Source organism: Macrobrachium nipponense, chromosome 14 (assembly GCF_015104395.2).
Source record: "Macrobrachium nipponense isolate FS-2020 chromosome 14, ASM1510439v2, whole genome shotgun sequence".
Classification (NCBI taxonomy): Eukaryota; Metazoa; Arthropoda; class Malacostraca; order Decapoda; family Palaemonidae; genus Macrobrachium; species Macrobrachium nipponense.
The window spans coordinates 50,608,515-50,628,514 of record NC_087207.1 but is presented as its reverse complement, the minus strand read 5'-3'; positions in this window follow the sequence as shown (position 1 = coordinate 50,628,514).

Here is a 20,000-nt window from a genome sequence, read left to right as displayed (position 1 = left end):
AATGACACCATTGAAAAATGCTACAGCTACTTCTTCAGCCGTTTTATGCTTAAGTGGGAAAATTTCTACTATCCTTGTAAGTTCATCTATTATCTATTATCACTAACAAGTACTTATTCGCATATCTAGACTCACAAAAATTTCCCAGGATATCCATATGTATTCTCTGAAAAGGTCTGCTTGGTATAGAATATGATCCTAATTTGCATGAAGTTATCCTTGCAGGTTTGTATGTTTTGCACACTGTACAGTTTCTCACAAAATTTTCCACATCTTTCCCCATGTTTTCCCAAATGTATTTAGCACAAACCTCGTTATACATTTTTTCTATCCCCAAGTGTGGACTACCGAACCTGCAATGTACTATATCCAAAACCACTGGAATTAGGACTTTCGGAATTACGATCTGTGTCATATCTCCTTTACTTTCACTGGTTCTCAATTTATATTTAATTTTCCTAACCAATAGATTACCTTCTAACTCCAAACCTAAAAAAGGCAACTTACAACGTTTCCTGACTAATTCCCCTCTAAGAAACGCTTTTGCGTCTGCTAGAATCTCGTCTTCATCTTGCCTTTGCTCTGTGAGAGCCATATCCCATTGTATAGACTCGCTAGTGACTTGAGCAAATTGGAATCCTTCCGTGTCATGAAATCTTCTACTAAGGGCATCCGCAACTACATTAAATTTGCCATCTATATATTTGAGCTATGCATCAAAATCTCTGATAGTTAGAAACCATTGAGCTCTTTTAAGCGACAAATCAGGTTTATTAAAAAGATCTAATAATGGTTTGTGGTCTGTAAGGACTTCTACTTTATTCCCCATCAGTAACATTTTAAAATGAACCAAGCTCAACACTATTGCAAAGGTTTCTTTATCTATGGTAGCCATTGATCTCTCATTGCTGCCCTTTGTCCTGAACTTCCTACTATAGAAGGCAATGGGATGGAATTTCCCATCAAACTTTTGCATAAGGCGAGCACCTATACCCTCCTGGCTGGCATTGATCACTAATGTGAAAGGTTTACTAAAATCTGGAAACTTCAAAACAGGGGGATTCATTAACGCGTCCTTAAGCTTTTGAAAACTCTCCGACTGGGGTTCCTTCCATTGAAATTTAACGTCTTCCCGCAATACGTCTGTTAGGGGAGCTGCTATATTAAAGAACCCTTTCACAAACCTCCTGAAGAAACTGGCAATACCCATGAATGACTTAATCTCTTTCTTTGATCTGGGGGTGCGAAAATTCGCTATTGCTTTGACTTTATTGTCATTTACTCTAACCCCTTCCTTAGATATGACATGGCCTAGATATGTGATTTGCTTTTTCAAGAACGAACACTTAGCTAGTTTAATTTTCTAAGCCTCCTAAGTACTTCTGTAAGCACTTCCAGGTGTTGCGCGATCGTGTCTGTTGCGACTAATATATCATCCATATACACGAAAACATTTGTACCTAATAACCCGTGCAAAACTGTATTTACCAACCTGGTAAAGGTCATCGGACTGCCCGATAAACCGAACGGCATTCGTGTAAATTCATAGTGTCCCTTGGGCACTGAAAAAGCCTTATATTCCTTGCTACTTTCACTAAGAAGGACCTTCAAAAAACCCTGCGCCAAATCAATTGAGCTATAAATATTATGTCCCCCGATTTCAACAAAAAATCTGGTATGCACGTGACAGGATAACAGTCAGGAATTGTCTTTTCATTTGAACATCTACAATCGACGCATGCACGGACAGAACCGTCCTTCTTAGGCACCGCTAACAAGGGAAAGTTGTAAGGAGACACACTAGGTCTAATGATTCCTTCTTCCTCCCATCTACTGACCTCTTTCTCTACCTGTTCTCTGATTTTGAAAGGTATGTGGTATGCAGGAATATAAATAGGTTTTGTGCCACTCTCCAAATTAATCTTATGCTCTAACACATTAGTCAACCCCAATTTATCACCTTGTAAGGCTACCGTATCCACAAATTCTGCCAAGAGCTCGCTTATCACTTCAACATGCTCACTACACTCCGCATTAGCTAAATGTTCTCTAAATATTCGTTTCCTTGATTGCATTTCTGCCTCTGAAAACTCGGGTTTCCCCTCTACGATAGCCACTGAACCAATATTACTACTCCAATCTTGGAGATCCAATATATATGTATTCCTTTGGTATCTCCTAACTGTATCATTACAGTTTAATAGTTCTAACCATGTAATCCCATTCTTGGATACACTGTTCACCAATGCCGTGCTAATAACCCCTCTAAGCTTCTCGCTATTTTCAATAACACACACATCCGTAGGTTTTCTCACTTCCCTCAATTCGACTTTTACCATAGTCTTTGAGCCGGGCATTAACACAATACCCTCCGATAAAACACCTTTATATTTGTGGTTACTACCTCCTCTTTCCACAATCCCATAAACATCACCACCCTTAGTTCTCATTACATCAACCCCATTGTTAGTATCAGAAATAACATCAATATTAGTATCAGTATCACCACCCATAATATCATCACCAAAACTGTTACCACCGTGCACTCCAATATGCCGCAAAGCATCCTCGCAATTATTTCCCATATCACCAGTGTGGCTTTCAATATTACCACTCCCCATAACCCCAGTATTATCACCATTAGCATCACCAAACACATCCCGTTTTTTCAATAATCTCCATATCCTCAGTTCTAATCACGTCCTCATAAGGAAGAAAAACACCAGGTACTCCGACTGTTATTCCATTAACACCCGCATGGATCAAAATCTTGTGTCTCCTACATGCAGGATGACCCAGCAAAAGTCTGTTGCCCAATGCAATCCCTTTCATTACCAAAAATGGTTCTATTAATACTCTATCACCGAGAGCAAATTATATTTGAACACCACCCAGGGTATTACACCAATAAAAGATAACAAAAAACAAACATGAACCGCGTCCAGAAAATCATCCCACAGATAGCTGTTTGCAGAACAAGGTCACACCAAAATAACCTCACTCAAACACTCGCCTCTTTCTCTCTCTAGGGCGTAACTCACTATAACCAAAAAAACCTAGCTCATGTTTTTACAAAATCTCCCCAATGTCCATCGAATCTCAAGAGACATCAAAATAAAAATACAATTTGAGCAAATTCATCACCAATAAAAAGGGAACAAAAAAAGGGGAAAAAGAAACAATAAAATTACACTCACATCTTCATATGACTGGAACCCAAACTTGTATACGCATTGCAAAATGTGCGTAACTTATTCACCACACCCAATAAACACTTTAGCATGTCAAAAATTAAACTTTTTCCCCATAACTTCAGGACATTAGTTTTCACGAATCACTAACCAACTAAACTGTCTGAGATGCAGAGAGAGAGAGAGAGAGAGAGAGAGAGAGAGAGAGAGAGAGCCACTGCCTCGAACACAAAACTCTTGGATCAGCAAAGAAAAACCCTGAGTTGCCTGTGACATAATCATAATCCTTTTCCTTCCCAAAAAATATATATCTAACTAGCCACCAGTCTCTTCGTTAGCGTACCTACAGCCTATAAATGTATAAAAAGCTTTTTAGACGCTGCCACCAAAACTATTACCCCTATCAAAACTACACAAGTGGCAACTCTTACCTTTCAGTAGCTGGCCAGCCTCTCTCTGCAAGCAATATCAAACTAGGCTAATAAATTCACGTAAATACAAAAACATGCTATTTATTTCCCAAACTAGATGAGCATAAAATGGAACAAAGTGACTAAAAAAGTTCATGTTTAAGAACTAAATCTGACCCACAAAAGAACTGTAAATTATCATTCTACTCTCCTGGATTAGTCTAAGTAATCACCCCAAACTCTCAAATTGTCAACCACTACATTTCGATAGTCAAGTCCTAGAGAATCCCGTCTCTAGAATAATGACATGGGACCCATCTGAAAAAAAGAGACATATCCATTATATTTCCCATCGCACAATTAATGTTAAATAAATGTATACACTTCACACTTCTCTCTTTTCAAAGGCAACTGTTCCTAAGTCATTTAAAAATGTGTCATACCTCTTCGATGGGTTTGTACCAACACCTGGTGTCCTCTGAACCGTCTTTTGCCTTGCCTCCGGAGTGTGTGACTTTCTCACTACAAGTATCGGGCGATCGCACCCATCATTACACACACAAACACACAATCCTCAGCCACACCTTAGAGCCCCCTCACAAATGCACACTCAGCATTTCCTTCTTCGAGGCAGGCTATCACTAGGTTCTTTCTGTCTCCAAGCCAAGAAAGCTAATACATCGCAATTCACCGACATATTTACTTTCTTCTTTTTATATATATATATATATATATATATATATATATATATATATATATATATATATATATATATATATATATATATATATATATACATATCGTTCTGTTAGATCAGTATACGTCTCAAATATAAAAAGTCCATTGAAACACCGTTTCTATGGCCTCTACAAACTAACAAAGGTAACATCCCCTTCTGTCCCATAATCTCTTGTGCTGGAACTTTTAACTACAGAATTTCAAAATTGTTATCAAGGTTACTATCCTTTTTAGGATTTTTTACCTTAGTCATATAAAACATACAGAAGACTTTTGCAACAAATTTAGGTCGCCAAGTTTCACCTCCCATAACGTTAAACTTCTCAGGCAAGACGTAGATTCCTTTTTCACATAAGTACCCATAAATGATGTATTAACGTTCCTCAAAAATAAACTTAAGCCGTTTGCTGACCACCTCCCCATAGAATTGAATAAAACATTGCAACTTTAGAGCTCTGCATCACTACTAACGTCTTTTCCTTAGGTGATAACTTTGACTGTCAAAAATTCCCCGGATTTTCTCAACAAAGAACTAGAAAAAAAAAATGTACTTAGCTTGCCTTACTTTCGTAGATGTGAAACCATAAAATCAATACTTAAATCTTTTAATGTTAATGTTGTGTTCTCTTATAACAATATTATTAAAGGTAAGCTAATTAAGAATAGTGCGGCATCAAATAACATCATTTACAAAATTCCTTGTAAGTATTGCCCATCTTTTAATGTCGGTCAATCAAGCAAAGATTTAGATGTACAAATAAAGCAGCATATGTATTCAATTAGAACAGCCCAGACTTCAAATGCACTATTTATCCATCTGAGCGAAAAATTTCATTGTATAAACTGGGACGATAGCTCTGTAATTGCTAATGATTATGTTTCAGGAAATTTACTGGAATCAGCAATTATACAAATCACTAATAAAAACAACCTAAATATTAGTCTGGGATTGTACCATTCGGACCAATATATTTGTAATATGTTTATGAAGGACCTTAAAATAAATGAATTACCTACTAATCAATTAGTCCCACATGTTTTTAGTTATTATTTTTTTCTCTCTCTCATAATTGCTATATCTATTATCTTACGTTCGTTTCTCACTCATTGTCTGAACACTTTTGTAAATTTTATGTTACTAATACAAAGTGTATTGTTTTTCGAATTAAATTGCCTTTGATTATTTTGTTTGACCACTCATAAATCCTTAATCTATCCTTCAGGATTTTACTAAATTCGTACTGTCCGGTGGTATATCCCTTTGTTTTCCAAAAGTATTCTTTTCTGACTAAACTTCCTGTGACCACGTGTGGGTGGCTACTTTTAAATCTTTAATCAACCCCACGGGCGTTTTTACGTTTCTTTAAATTGAATTGGACCTTTTGTTAATCCTGAAACGTCCATTTGTATATGTTTACCTGTACTGTATTTTTCCCTGTTATCATCAGGCTTACCTATATATATATATATGTGTGTGTGTGTGTGTGTGTGTGTAAGAGAACAGACCTACCTCCAGTAAACTGAATTCCCCACATAGGTCATCACTCGTTAGTCTCAGTTTATAGATATCTCAAAGCGCTGGCCGAATTTGGCTTCGCAAATCCGAAGCAAATTGTTCAAATCCGTTGCCTAACTCTCAGAATATCGTGGTATTCACTCCCTCGACAGTGTTGAATTGGTCGCCACTCAAAGGAGACACCTTGTAAACATCAGATATTATCAGTACTGATATTTCGCGTGTGTCCATAACAAGCCCGAGATGATGGACTGAGATAAATGCTTCTTACATCCTCCTCAGTATAGTATATATGTATATATATATATATATATATATATATATATATATATATATATATATATATATATATATATATTATATACGCACGCACGCACACACACACACACACACACACACTATATATATATATATATATCTATATATATATATATATAATATATAATATATATATAATATGATATATATATATATATATATATAAAATCACAGTAGATGCCTGATGTTGCAAGAAAAGGCGCATCAGGCAACCGACCCCTAGTGTAGGGATAACGGTGGGAAAGGAGATATCTTGTGTTTTGCATAATTTTCTCCTTTTGCATTGGTCCTTCTACGAAAGCTTACTAATGTTAATATTTGTGTTACAATATTACCTGCTTTGCAGATTTGTGTGTGTGTGTGTGTGTGTGCGCGCGCGTGTGGGTGTGTATTTCTTTAATTACTATAATTTCCCTTAGTATTTCGAACAACCAATGAAAACACCAGCCAGCGAAGATACCATGAGTTATATAAATAATTGTTGTCAGTAAATTCCATAATTATTACGCACAGTCGCTTTGTGATGTAATCTGACTGCAACGAGAGAAAATAACTTTTAATATTTCTCTCTTATTTATAATTTCATTTCTAAAAACACTCTTAATATACCTAATGCATCATGTTAACTTTATCATTGCAAATAAAGTTGAAATGAATTTGTTTTATTATACTGTTTTCACTCTAGCCATCTTTGAAGAATAAATACAAAATATCTTTTTTAAATATAATGTCAATCATCATTTAATCAGATCGAATCTGATATATGAAATTGAAAGCTACTCTCTCCCAATTATGATAAAATTATTTAATCATCCGTCGAAAAGGTTTTCATTATTAATATCAAATGCGAATCGGCCTCTGTTCTTTTCATTCAGGCATAAAGAATAAATATTTATGTAATCGTCTCAACGTGGAAGATTACCGGAGACTCGTTTCATTATCATTTTAGACGAGAAGAAAATATACGTTACCAGCCAATTGATTTTATATTAAAATTATGGAAAGAGCTCTATTTAATATTCCAATATCGTTCTGAAATCGTGTGCGTTTATTTATGCCCTTTTTTATTACGCGTAAGTTTATTTCGTTCTTTCACAAAAAAAGATAATGTAACTATGGCTAAAGTTTTATCTAATATTCCCTCATCATTCCACATTGCTTGTCCGATTTTGATGAGTTTTTAAATATAAGTCAATAAAAAACTGGGAAAGATCATGGTGGCAAAAGAATTAAAATCAGACCATTGGTTTGGTAAAGGGATGGGGTGGAGGTCGGTAATGTGGGGAAAAGGGTGAAATGTAAAAATTACTGAAAAAAAAACATATTATTGTGTAATCCATGGTTGCCAAGACCTCGCAAAACTTAACTTGTATTCAACAACAAAATAATATAGAAACTAATACACATAGAGACCCGAATGAATTGTTGCAACGTACTAATGCAATAGTTTCCGCTTGGGCCATAATCGCCTTCCTAAACTTTGATTGCTTTTGCAAGCAGGAGAAAACGTTCAATTTGGGATGCCTGATATCGTTGTTTGCGATCTGCTTCTCAATGGGATATCGTTATGGAACCGATGGTTTGGGGTAATGGTCAGAATTGTTGGGAGTCGTTATTCTCAATGATATTCGTTGTATTGCTGCGAGTTATTGTGTGTGTGTCTTTTTTAATTAGGTTTAAGGGCAAATGACAGACTTAAGTTTAAGACTATGGATAGGTTATTTGTTAAAGGGCACATGGATAGGTTCGTAACTTTATTTTGTTGACCTAAACGGTTCCAAATACCATTTTCAATGAGTGGGTAAAGTTTACGAATAAGCCTGTTGTAATGAATAACGCTATTACGAGCAGCTGTGTAGAAACAAATGGAGAGAAGGTACTGATATGCGGACTCTGAAGTGACAAGACGAATCTGAAGTGACGAGACGAATCTGAAGTGACGAGACGAATTCGAAGTGACAAGACGAATCTGAAGTGACGAGACGGAGAGGTTGTGCTGAGCCTGACTGATGGTCTATCGGTATGTGCAGATGTCGCCCTTCGTATTCTAGATCCCTCTTCTTCGGGAACATTCCTGCGAGATATTGGAAATAGATCCGATGTTGTCCATCTATGGAAACCGTACATTTCCGGGAGTACTACTCGCTCCTTCAAACTAATTCCGATAGACCCCCCGAACTATCGGCTCACTCTTCAAAGTTAAGGATGAGATCAGCTCCATGTTTGACTAATGTGTCATTTATAAGTATGGTACTCATATGTGCGTATGTACAAATTTTCAAAAAAAATATAACGAACTTTAAACACCAAAAGGGCATTCCATCTTTGATCTTCATAGCCTATTCCAGTGCAAATGAATTGATCAGCATTTTGACATTGACAGAAATAAGAGCAGTCACTCAATATGCCTAATGGCTTATTAATATCCAATTTTCCCGGACCTCCAAACCTTTAACTGGATCCATAAATGCACGTCTATTATATCATTACTTTGACGCGTCATACATTTCATATGGATTCCGATTGGGTCATTATAAATGGCTACCGAATGATGACACATATCCGTGATATATTTAATTTTGTATACGTGAAACATCAGAACCCGATGATTCCTTGTTGTTATTTAATGCGCTGTTCAAATTGTGCCCGATATTCGAAATATGACGAATCAGATAGAGCTGTGATGCTTGATAGAAAAAAACTCCATGTAAATGTCATGATATTTTTAGCTGCTGAATGGCTATTATATAATTGTATTTGATTATACATCTGTCCAGGGGCATTGTTTACACACACACACGTAAACATATATATATATATATATATATATATATATATATATATATGTATATATATATATATATATATATATATATATATATATATATATATAATATATATATATATATCGAGCTACAAATGTCCTTTAATATCTAATTCGCTCTACCTTCCTGCCAGTCCTGGAATTGAAGATGTCGACGGTTCGTGCCCGTCGGCCGGCAATTCTATTATCGCTGGATAGATTCCCCTTCGGTTAAACATATATGAAAATATATTAATTCCGAGGTAGAGCGAATCAAAATATAAAAGGACATTTGTAGCTCGATATATGTATATGAATCACGGTAATGTGATATGACTTATATATGTATTACGTATATATATATATATATATATATATATATATATATATATATATATATATATATATATTATATATATATGAGCTACAAATGTCCGTTAATATCCAATTCGCTCTAACTCGGAATTAATATATTTCCCAAAGGGAAAATGTTTAGTTAATAATAATTTAGTCCTCTCGGTGGGATCGGAGCCCAGCGCCCAACGGAATGAGGAGAAATCATGACTTCAGTGATGTTATCGACTGGGCCAGCATAATAAAAATATATTAATTTCGAGGTAGAGCGAATTGGATATTAAAGGACATTTGTAGCTCGATGTATGTATATGAATCACGGTGATGTGATAAACATTAAAACATACATACATACATATATATATATATATATATATATATATATATATATATATATATATATATATAGATATATATATATGTATATATATATATATATATATATATATAGATATATATATATATATATATATACGCTTATATGTCACTAAATAGCGCATGACAATATATTTATCCAAGGCCACAGGAAAAATAAAAGAGTACCGAGCGCTTTCGTGTCATTTCAACACATTTTCGAGGTACAATGCTAAAAACACAGAGAACATGTACATATATAGTAATATATGTGTGTGTGTGTGTCGTGTGTGTGTGTGTGCGTGTTAAAACAGGAAACGTCTCAAGTCGATACAAATGTCAGATGGTAGAATCTTCACTGAAAAATCAAGATAATAGGATCAACCTTTCTAATTGAGCGTGGGACTCTGACCATATAGACAATATCTTCCTGAAAGCAACGATGAAACGGATAAAGACAATTAACAGAATCAACGTCGGCTTAGCGGTGACCACAGACATCACGTAAGGGCATATCTCCCACTATATATTTCGCTAATGTAGCTACTTCTGTCATCCACTACTTGATAAAGGTGGAAGTCGGGCCACCAAAATATAGTCCTTAGCTCTAAGCCAGAGGGCCTTTTATACTTTGGAATATATATATATATATATATATATATATATATATATATATATATATATATATATATATATATATATATATATATAAATATATATATGAGAGAGAGAGAGAGAGAGAGAGAGAGAGAGAGATAGATATGTACCCATACTATACCTCCATTCATGAGTTTTCAAAACATCAGGAAATTTCTCGCGTTTCACCTTACGCTGTCTTTGTCCAAAGCAAACATGACTTCAGGCCTTAAGGATTTCCCTTTTGAATCGTAAACACGAAGAATCAACAAGGGATTTCAAGCCCCCTCTCTGTCATTACCTATGCTTTCAGAGTCTGTTGACGCCACGGAATATTATGAGGTGGCCGAGACAGTAAATTACTCTTCTGGTGTGACAAACTACGTTGTTGACGGAGCGTGAGGAGGTGCTTGAACTAAAAAAGACTGCAGTGTCATTTGGGACGTGTCTAAGGCAAATGACTAAAAACTGACAATAGCTCTTAGAAGAAGTTCGATGGCATTAAATGTTATATTTGTTGGCATCGACTTAAAAGGCTGCTGTCTGTATTCACTCTAGTTTTGTGACAATCAGGATATTTAAGATTCTTGAAGTTCGAATATTTCCAAATGATCGAGGTGTAGAAACGTGATTTAGAGAACATGGTAAAAATAAAGATAAATCCCCCATTTTCTTCCTAATTATTACTTCCAGGTTCTTTCTTTTTTTTCATATCTCTTAATTCCCAGGTGATAATCTAGAACATACCCCGAGGAGAATTTAATTTCATGCTCGAACGATTCCCTTGATTCGAGATATTCTTTATGAACCGCGACTCTCCTAAATTCCTAATAAGAAGACCCATATTAAAATCTCTCTCTGAAAAATTAGGATGAAAGGGAATCGCTTGTAAAGATGAGCATTCTAATAATCGTCGCTCCACTCCACCACCCCCCCCCCCCCCCCCCCCCCACCCTCTCTCTCTCTCTCTCTCTCTCTCTCTCTCTCTCTCTCTCTCTCTCTCTCTCTCTCTCACTGATGTGCATAATCTTTCGGGCAGATGGAGAGTAGGAATATAAAAATGGTACTTTAATTATCCAAAATGTGACGCCATTTATCTGAGGTAAGCTGAAAGTCTATTAAGGTAATAAAGACGCTACCATTAAGTAGAGTGTTCTAATGTGTGAAGGAAAGAAAGTTAAATGATAATAACCAAACGTTTATGTATATCACTAAGTCATGCCTCTCTCTCTCTCTCTCTCTCTCTCTCTCTCTCTCTCTCTCTCTCTCTCTCTCTCTCTAATCATTTATTTATTTCCTTTATTATTAAATTCTCTCTCTCTCTCTCTCTCTCTCTCTCTCTCTCTCTCTGTCTAATCATTTATTTATTTCCTCTATCATTAAATTCTCTCTCTCTCTCTCTCCTCCCGGATTTCATCTGCATGCAATGCAAATAGGACCATATTCATGAAATTCTATACCCCCCAATAACAGACCATATTCTTTTCACTGTGGGCAAAATTGGCTTTACTTTCATTTCGACGAACTCTCAATCAGGGAAGTTACCGAACACTCGTTTGACATCAAACTTGCATGCAAGTCAATTAGACTGGAGGACATCAGGCGTCGTTTCTCTGGGTAATTTTTTTTGTTCCTTTTTTCCAGCCCGGGGCGTTCTCTGTCGCAACATAGATCTGGGCTATGCATCCATTAAGAGCGTGCTGAAAAGGATTTTTTTTAACGGTAAAACGGATATTTGCATACGAGCTGAACGCCGTGCCTGATTCGTTTTGGGTGGAGTGAATAAACATATTGTTATAATTCACTTATATTAGTTTTTTAGTCGGCCTGGAGTTGACGAGTCATCTGGGTTGCTCTTCTTATAGATTTAGCAAATAAAAAACATTTATAATTAATAATTACATTACGGTTGTTCTTCCTTATTCAATGTTATACTCTTTAGGTCGACAGTATTCAGAAAGTTTTTTAGAAATATGATTAAAACTTACAAGGACGTTTATAACGTACCAGTCCTGATTATAACTTTTAGCATTTTTATTTTAAAGCCATCCAGCAGCGTTATATCCATTGGAGATTACTAAAAGATATTTGTCACTGAAAAAGCTGTAATTCCTGGTGATAGAACTTTATGATTTCTTACGAACTTTTCGTCCTGACGGGATTCTGGGGAAAAGGAAATTCGCAGAAGTAATGAAAACGCGACGTTTATGTCGCGCTCACTAGGCCTATATTAATCTATTACAGGGGAGTGGAGGTTTTAGGCTTATGTGAACAACCATTTAACATGATGTTTTAATCTGGCAAAAAGTCCTATTGATACAATAATGCTTTATTGGAAAATCCCTTGATCAGCTGTTTGTTGATAAATCTTTATACATTTTGGCTTGATGGAATGCACACGCAACACACACACACACACACACACACACACACACACACACACATATATATATATATATATATATATATATATATATAGTATATATATATATATATATATTTATATATGTGTGTGTGTGTGTGTGTGCGTGTGTGTGTGTGTAAATGCACAAGTGGGTATGTGACCGTATTTCTCCATGAATATTTTCCTGCCCAAATGAACTAGGCCTTACGCTTTAGTAAAAAAATATGAATAACATTGAAATAGGGACGCTAAAACAAATATCTCCACAGAGAACCACTTTTAGCTCTCGTTTACTTTGAAAAACTACACAGTGAATTCCTGCTGTAACCACAAGCAGCAAAACATAAAATAACTTTAATAACAAGTATCTCTTTTTCGTTAACTTTTATAGTTTATCTTTGACCATGACCATATTTTTTTCCATAAGCATTTCACATTCACTTTTGGTAGAATGGAGGACTATTTCGAATTCCGCTACAGAGAAAAGGAACAGATTCGGTGAAGTTTCGAATCTATATGCAAATTTTTGCAAGTTTATGGAATGAGATTCTAGGTGTGTTTGTCTCTAGATTGCCTTTTAAAAAAAGCTTCTAGTTTCGGTTTTATATTCTTTGACGGGGGGTTATGACGAAGTTCCCGTTCAGCATTAATTTTGATGAAAATTTTAATACGACTGAAAAGAAAATATTACCTGGGCAATTTTCGACCTACAAATACCCATTCTTTTTTTCTGGGCTGCTCTAGGAGCAAGAGCCCGTGCTGGCATAAGGCCAGTTAAATCTAAAACAACAACCATACGAATGGCCTATTCAATTATATCTCATTATTTCCACATAAACTAATAATGAACATATTTCTTACGAAGAAATTGCGTATTTCGTAACGAATTCCTTAGCACATAATTGCCCCCATAAACTTTGAAGTACTGAATTTCGTGATATAAATACTTACGGATTGTGAAGAAAGAGAGAGAGGAGAGAGAGAGAGACAGACAGACAGAGAGAGAGAGAGAGAGAGAGAGAGAGAGAGAGAGAGAGACAGAGACTTTTTCAGAGGAAGACTTTGGAAGTTAGGATGCAAAAAATTCGATTGTTTAACACGCAATCTGTAACTTTATATGTTAGCAACGAATTCTTACCTTCTAGTGCTTTCTTGATGACGTCATGAGAGAGAGAGAGAGAGAGAGAGGAGAGAGAGAGAGAGAGAGAGAGAGAGAGCAACAGGAGTCAGCATTAGACCTTTTCATCTGAGCCTAAGTCAGTGAATCTTTTTATAGCCGATTTATAGTCTTGAAAATAGGTTCATTTTGAGGTGACCGACATTCTCCTCTCCTTCCTCTGTTCTCTCTTTCATTTTCTTTTACCATTTCATTCGATCGATTGCTTATCCATTGTCTTTAATCAGCCTCGATAGCTTTCGCTTTTTATAAGAAAGAAATATTTTTTATATATTTTATTATTATTACATTTCTCTCATTCTGCATCTATTCCTTAATGTTTCACCTGCATTCATAAGAAAAAAAATGGTTTGGTTAAGGGAAGTGTCAGTGTTAGTTTTACAAAAAATAAACCTTTTCATATACCATTTATTATTCCATATTGTTATCTAGTTACTTAGAATGGACGCGAAATGACATTTTAGTTAGCAAAATAGCTTATAACAATCCCTTATCATAACTTCTAATCAAGTAACAGCGGCGTCTCTGGTTGTTTGAGATACCTTCAAATTCTCTCACAAAATATCATAATTCTTTATATACAAGATTTATGAATTGTTTGGGTGGGCAATTCTGTAAATAATAAAAATTCTAGCAAAGCTGGCAAAATGTCCCAAGGGAACATTCTATTTTTATGATCGTCGTTGCTTTAAAAATTTAAAAATTTGGGTTTTGTTAAAAAAGGACTTATATAAGAATTCATGCATTATTCTAGTGGATAATTTATTCAGTAAAATTCCTAAAAAAGGTAGGAGAAATATATTTTTTATTATTTTTTAGAATTATGTTAGGATAAACAATTGGTATCTAGAGTTTAAATTATCTTTGAGGATAATTTTGTAAACAGAACTTTAATGGGTAATTGTGTTAGGAGAAACCTTATGCATTTAAGTTTGAATTATCTTTCATCCATTTTGTAAACGAACTTTAATGGTTTTCATCCTGTTTTTAGATTGTGGTAGATTCAACGTCATGCAATTCAGATCGTGTTAAGAAATGGATCATTGCTTGGTAAATGCTCATCCTATCACTGACAAAAGGTTAATTCCTCGAGCAATCCTTTCCACGATCTTCCTGTAAGATGACTCAATGATTCTCAACCCTCCACTGACCCCAAAACTGACAAGAAAAGTTCCTCCCAGAAATATGATACCCCTGGCTCCATGATCCCTCGCCAATTCAATTATTCTATCCCGAACCATATCGTTCTCTTTCCCCCAAAACTGCGAAGAAAAATAAGAAGAAAAAAAAAGAAAAACTTCTGCTGACGTTAAGAGAAACTTCCTATGCCTTCGTATATGATCCTTTTTTTTCTTAGTTCTCGGTTATACTTTGCCCTTTTCGTTTTCTCCTTCGGATAGTCTGCAAATGCTGTTAATTTTTTTCCTGCATACATTTCCTTCTCTCTCTCTCTCTCTCTCTCTCTCTCTCTCTCTCTCTCTCTTTGTGTGCGTGTATGTTCTGCTTTTTCTTTCCTTTGCTTTCTTTCTTTAACTATTCGTGTTCAATACTTTACAAAAAAATGGTCTTACTGTAATTATTATTATTATTATTATTATTATTATTATTATTATTATTATTATTATTATTATTATTATTATTATTATTATTTTAAATTAATCCTGTATAAAGATATAATAATAACAATAATAATAATAATAATGATTATTATTATTATTTTATTATTATTATTATTATTACTATTATTATTATTATTATTATTATTATTATTATTATTATTATTATTATTACTGACAAACACTAATAACGTAAGAATTAAGCACATAAGTGATAACAACGCATTGTACACAATCAAAACAAACTGATGCGTTTGCACATAAAATAACACATAAGTTAAAGAGGAACTAATGAAATAGCTTATTATTATTATTATTATTATTATTATTATTATTATTATTATTATTATTATTATTATTATTGTTGTTGTTGTTGTTGTTGTTGTTGTTTGTTTGTTGTTGTTGTTGTTATTGTTGTTCTTTATCTGCCACTTTTGAACTTGTACACTCACAAACGTTACAAAAAGTAAGAAGTTTAGTTCTTATCTTTTTAATTGCGATATTATTTAGTAACATGTACTAAAATGATAAGGTCTGTGTTCGTTTTAATATTTTTTAGATGGTGGAGAAAACAAAGGATAAGAATCCAGACGAATATTTTTCTTTCGAAAACAGGACGCCAATTAAGTCTGTTTTCGTTAGTTTGAGAAGTAATTTTAAAATCCACTCGTTTTCGAGTTTTGACCCACCATTTTTTGTTAGTATTAATGAAGTAGAGAGTGAATAATTATAATCTGCAAATGCTAAGAGGTTCGATAATTACACCTCTTGGTAAATGAAAGACTTTAGACTATGTTTTAGAATTGTTGAGGTGGTTTTTAGAACGCCAATATTCATATGAGATATGATTTCCATCTTAAATATATATAATATATATATATATATATATATATATATATATATATACATATATATATATATATATATATATATATATATATATATATATATATATATATATATATATATACATATATATATATATATATATATATATACCATATATTATATATGATGTATGTAGTATGTATGTGTGTATATATACAGGGTGCCCATAAAGTCTTAGTACCATTTCTGTGCAATAAAATACTGGTAATGGTACTGGGACTTTATGAACACCCTGTATATACTATGGCATAGTGTTCCAAATATCCGGTAAATAGACTATCAATCATAGAATTCAAAGCTGACCTCACTTACAGCCAGGTACTTTCAATCTCATGAACAAAAACTAAAAAAAAAATACAACTGAGTACTACACTAAAGGTACAGCGATCCATTAAAAAAATTATCAACAATGTGCGGTATAAACATTTAAATTTTGTAGTTGTTATTTGCTAAAAATTTATTAAATTTTTTCTTTAAAAAATGCGTGCGTTTTGTCGTTCAAGAATGGCATTTTGAAATAGAAAAGCATGTTTTTAGGACTGAGATGTGTGTGTGCGTGAGTGTGTATGTGTGTATGTATGCGTGTATAGTGCGTTTCTGTGTGTACCCACATTGTCCCTTGCTCAATAACAGTGTAGTAACCAGCAGATAGAACCTATTACACTTTTCACTTCATTTCTTCATGAGAGCAGATATACTCCTGTATTCCATCAGCTGTCCCAAAAAATATTAATTCATTCCTGGCACAGAGTTCATCATGTTTTTGCAAAGAGAAAAGCAATTATCCATTTCAATACACGGAACAACGAAGTGTGCCACAAACGTACCGTTGGGTAGGGGGAACCTCGTTATCCCTGAAATAAAAAAAAAAGAAAAAAAGAGAGTTAAGAGTATATTTGATCCAGCGACTTTTCATTAAAAATTGCTGGGTTAAATTGATTACGTGTTTCAGTCTGTTTCCAAAAAATTGGAAGTTATGTTATTTTTTTAATGTAATTGACAGTGATATTGCATGTTGAATATTATATATGAATTTAGGTTGTACACCTATGTTTACACACACACATGCACACACACACACACACACACACGCACACACACGCACACACACATATATATATATATATATATATATAATATATAGATATATATATATATATATATATATATATATATATATATATATAGATATATCTATATAGATTATATATATCTTCTTCTTCCCAGCTTGTTCCCATTTTTATAAGGGGTCGCCGTTTCGGATGAGCCGTTTCATCTATTTCTATCTTGTGCTTCTGCCTCATCAATTCCCTTCTCATTTAAGTCTCCTCTCACACAGTCCTTCCATCTCTTTCTTGGTCTCCCTCTTTTTCTTCTTCCTTGCACCTCCACCCCCATAGTATGTCTCCCAGCGTGGATGAGCCGTTTCCATCTATTTCTATCTTGTGCTTCTGCCTCATCAATTCCCTTCTCATTTAAGTCTCCTCTCACACAGTCCTTCCATCTCTTTCTTGGTCTCCCTCCCTTTTTCTTTTTCTTCCTTGCACCTCCACCCCCATAGTATGTCTCCCAGCGTGGTCCTCATCTCTCCTCCCCAACAGGTATCCATACCATCTCAGCCTCCCCTCCTGCACTTTCTTTGATACTTCCACCACCTTAGTTGACCCCTTATGTAGTCATTTCTGATCCTATCCACTCTTGTTACCCAGACATCCACCTAAGCATTCTCATTTCTGCACATCCATCTTCTTCTGCTCTGCTTTTCTCATGCTTGCTGTTTCCGTACCATACAGCATTGCTGTTCTTACCTCCGTCTTGTGAAATTTTCCTTTTAACCTAAGCAGCACTCTTTTGTCACAAAGAACTCCCCGAGGCCGCTCTCCAGTTGTTCCAGCCTTCCTGTACCCGATGTTTTTACTTCTTCTTCCATACTTCCTCCAGCGTTAACAAAAGATCCCAAATACTTAAACTTATCAACTCTCCTTATTTGCTCTCCACCAAGCTGAATACTTTCTCTATCATCCCCCTCAGTGGTGGTACACATATATTCTGTCTTGGATCTACTTATTCTCATTCCTCTGTCCTCCAGTACTTGTCTCCATCTTTCCAATTTCACTTCCAGATCTTCCCTGCTCTCTGCACACAGAACAATATCATCCGCATACAATATGTTCCATGGTACTGTCTCCCTTACTTCCTCTATTATAACATCCATCACTATGTTAAAGATAAATGGGCTCAGAGCCGACCCCTGGTGTAATCCTACTCTCACCTCAAAACCTTCTGTCTCCCCTAACACTGCTCCTCACTCTGGTAAATACATTCCGGTACATCTCTTGTATCAATCGCACATACTTCTCTGGCACCATCTTCTCCCTCAGGCTCCTCCATACCTCTTGTCTCGGGACTCGGTCATAAGCCTTTTCAAGGTCAATGAATACCATATGTAGGTCCCTTTGTCTTTCCCCGAATTTCTCCATTATTTGCCTCAGACAAATATACCATCTGTTGCCTCCCCTTCCCTTCATAAATCCCATCTGCTCTTTACCTATTTGTACTTCTTCTCTCAGTCTAGCATCTATCATCCTTTCCAGTATCTTCAAAAGTGTGGGACATCAATTTAATGCCCCTATAATTACCACACTCTTGACATCACCTTCCCTTTAAAAATTGGGATCATTATACTCCCACGCCACTCATTTGGTATCTTTTCCTGTTCAAGGATCTTTATCATAAGATCGTACAGTATATCCACTCCTTCATCTCCTAATGCTTTCCATGCCTCCACCGGGATCATGTCTGGTCCGGTTGCCTTCCCATTCTTCATCTTCAGTGCATTTAGTACCTCTTGCCTAGAAAACCTCATTACCATGCCAATGTTCACTTGCCCATCCTCTCTTATTAGTCTATTATTTTCTTCATTTAACAACTGTTCGAAATATTCTTTCATCTCTTCACAATGTCTTCCTCCTTTCTAAGCACTACACCATCTTGATCCTTTATTTGTTTGATAGGTGTAATATCTTTGGTGCTCTTATTTCTAGCCTTTGATAGCTTGATCATCTTCTTTAATCCTTCCTTTAATCCTCCCAGCTCATTATACACATCATCATACGACTTTGCTTAGCTTGGGCTACCACCTTTTTCACCACCTTGTTTTTCTCTCTGTACTTATTTCTGTCTTCCACTGACTGTGACTCTTCCCTTCTTTTCTTTGCCTCCTTCTTATCTTTTACTACTTTTCTCTATGTCTTCATCCCACCACCCACTCTCCTTTTCTTCCCATATGATACCAGATGTCTCTCCTAGCAGCTCCTTTCCATGCCTTCTTATACTGCTGCATTTCGTGCCCACCATTCTTGAACATCTTCAATCCCTAGATCAATATCCTCCAAAACCCTCCTCTTAAACTCTCTCTTCTTATCCCCTTCCTTCTGTAATTCGTACCATTTAATTTTCCTTATCCCTTTAGCTTTGGTTTTTCTTTCCCTTTTCAACTTCAAGTCCATACATAGCAGCCTGTGTTGGGGGCTACATGGTCGCCTGGAATAACTTTGCAGTTCTTGACCTCCACCCAGATTTATCCTTTTATACA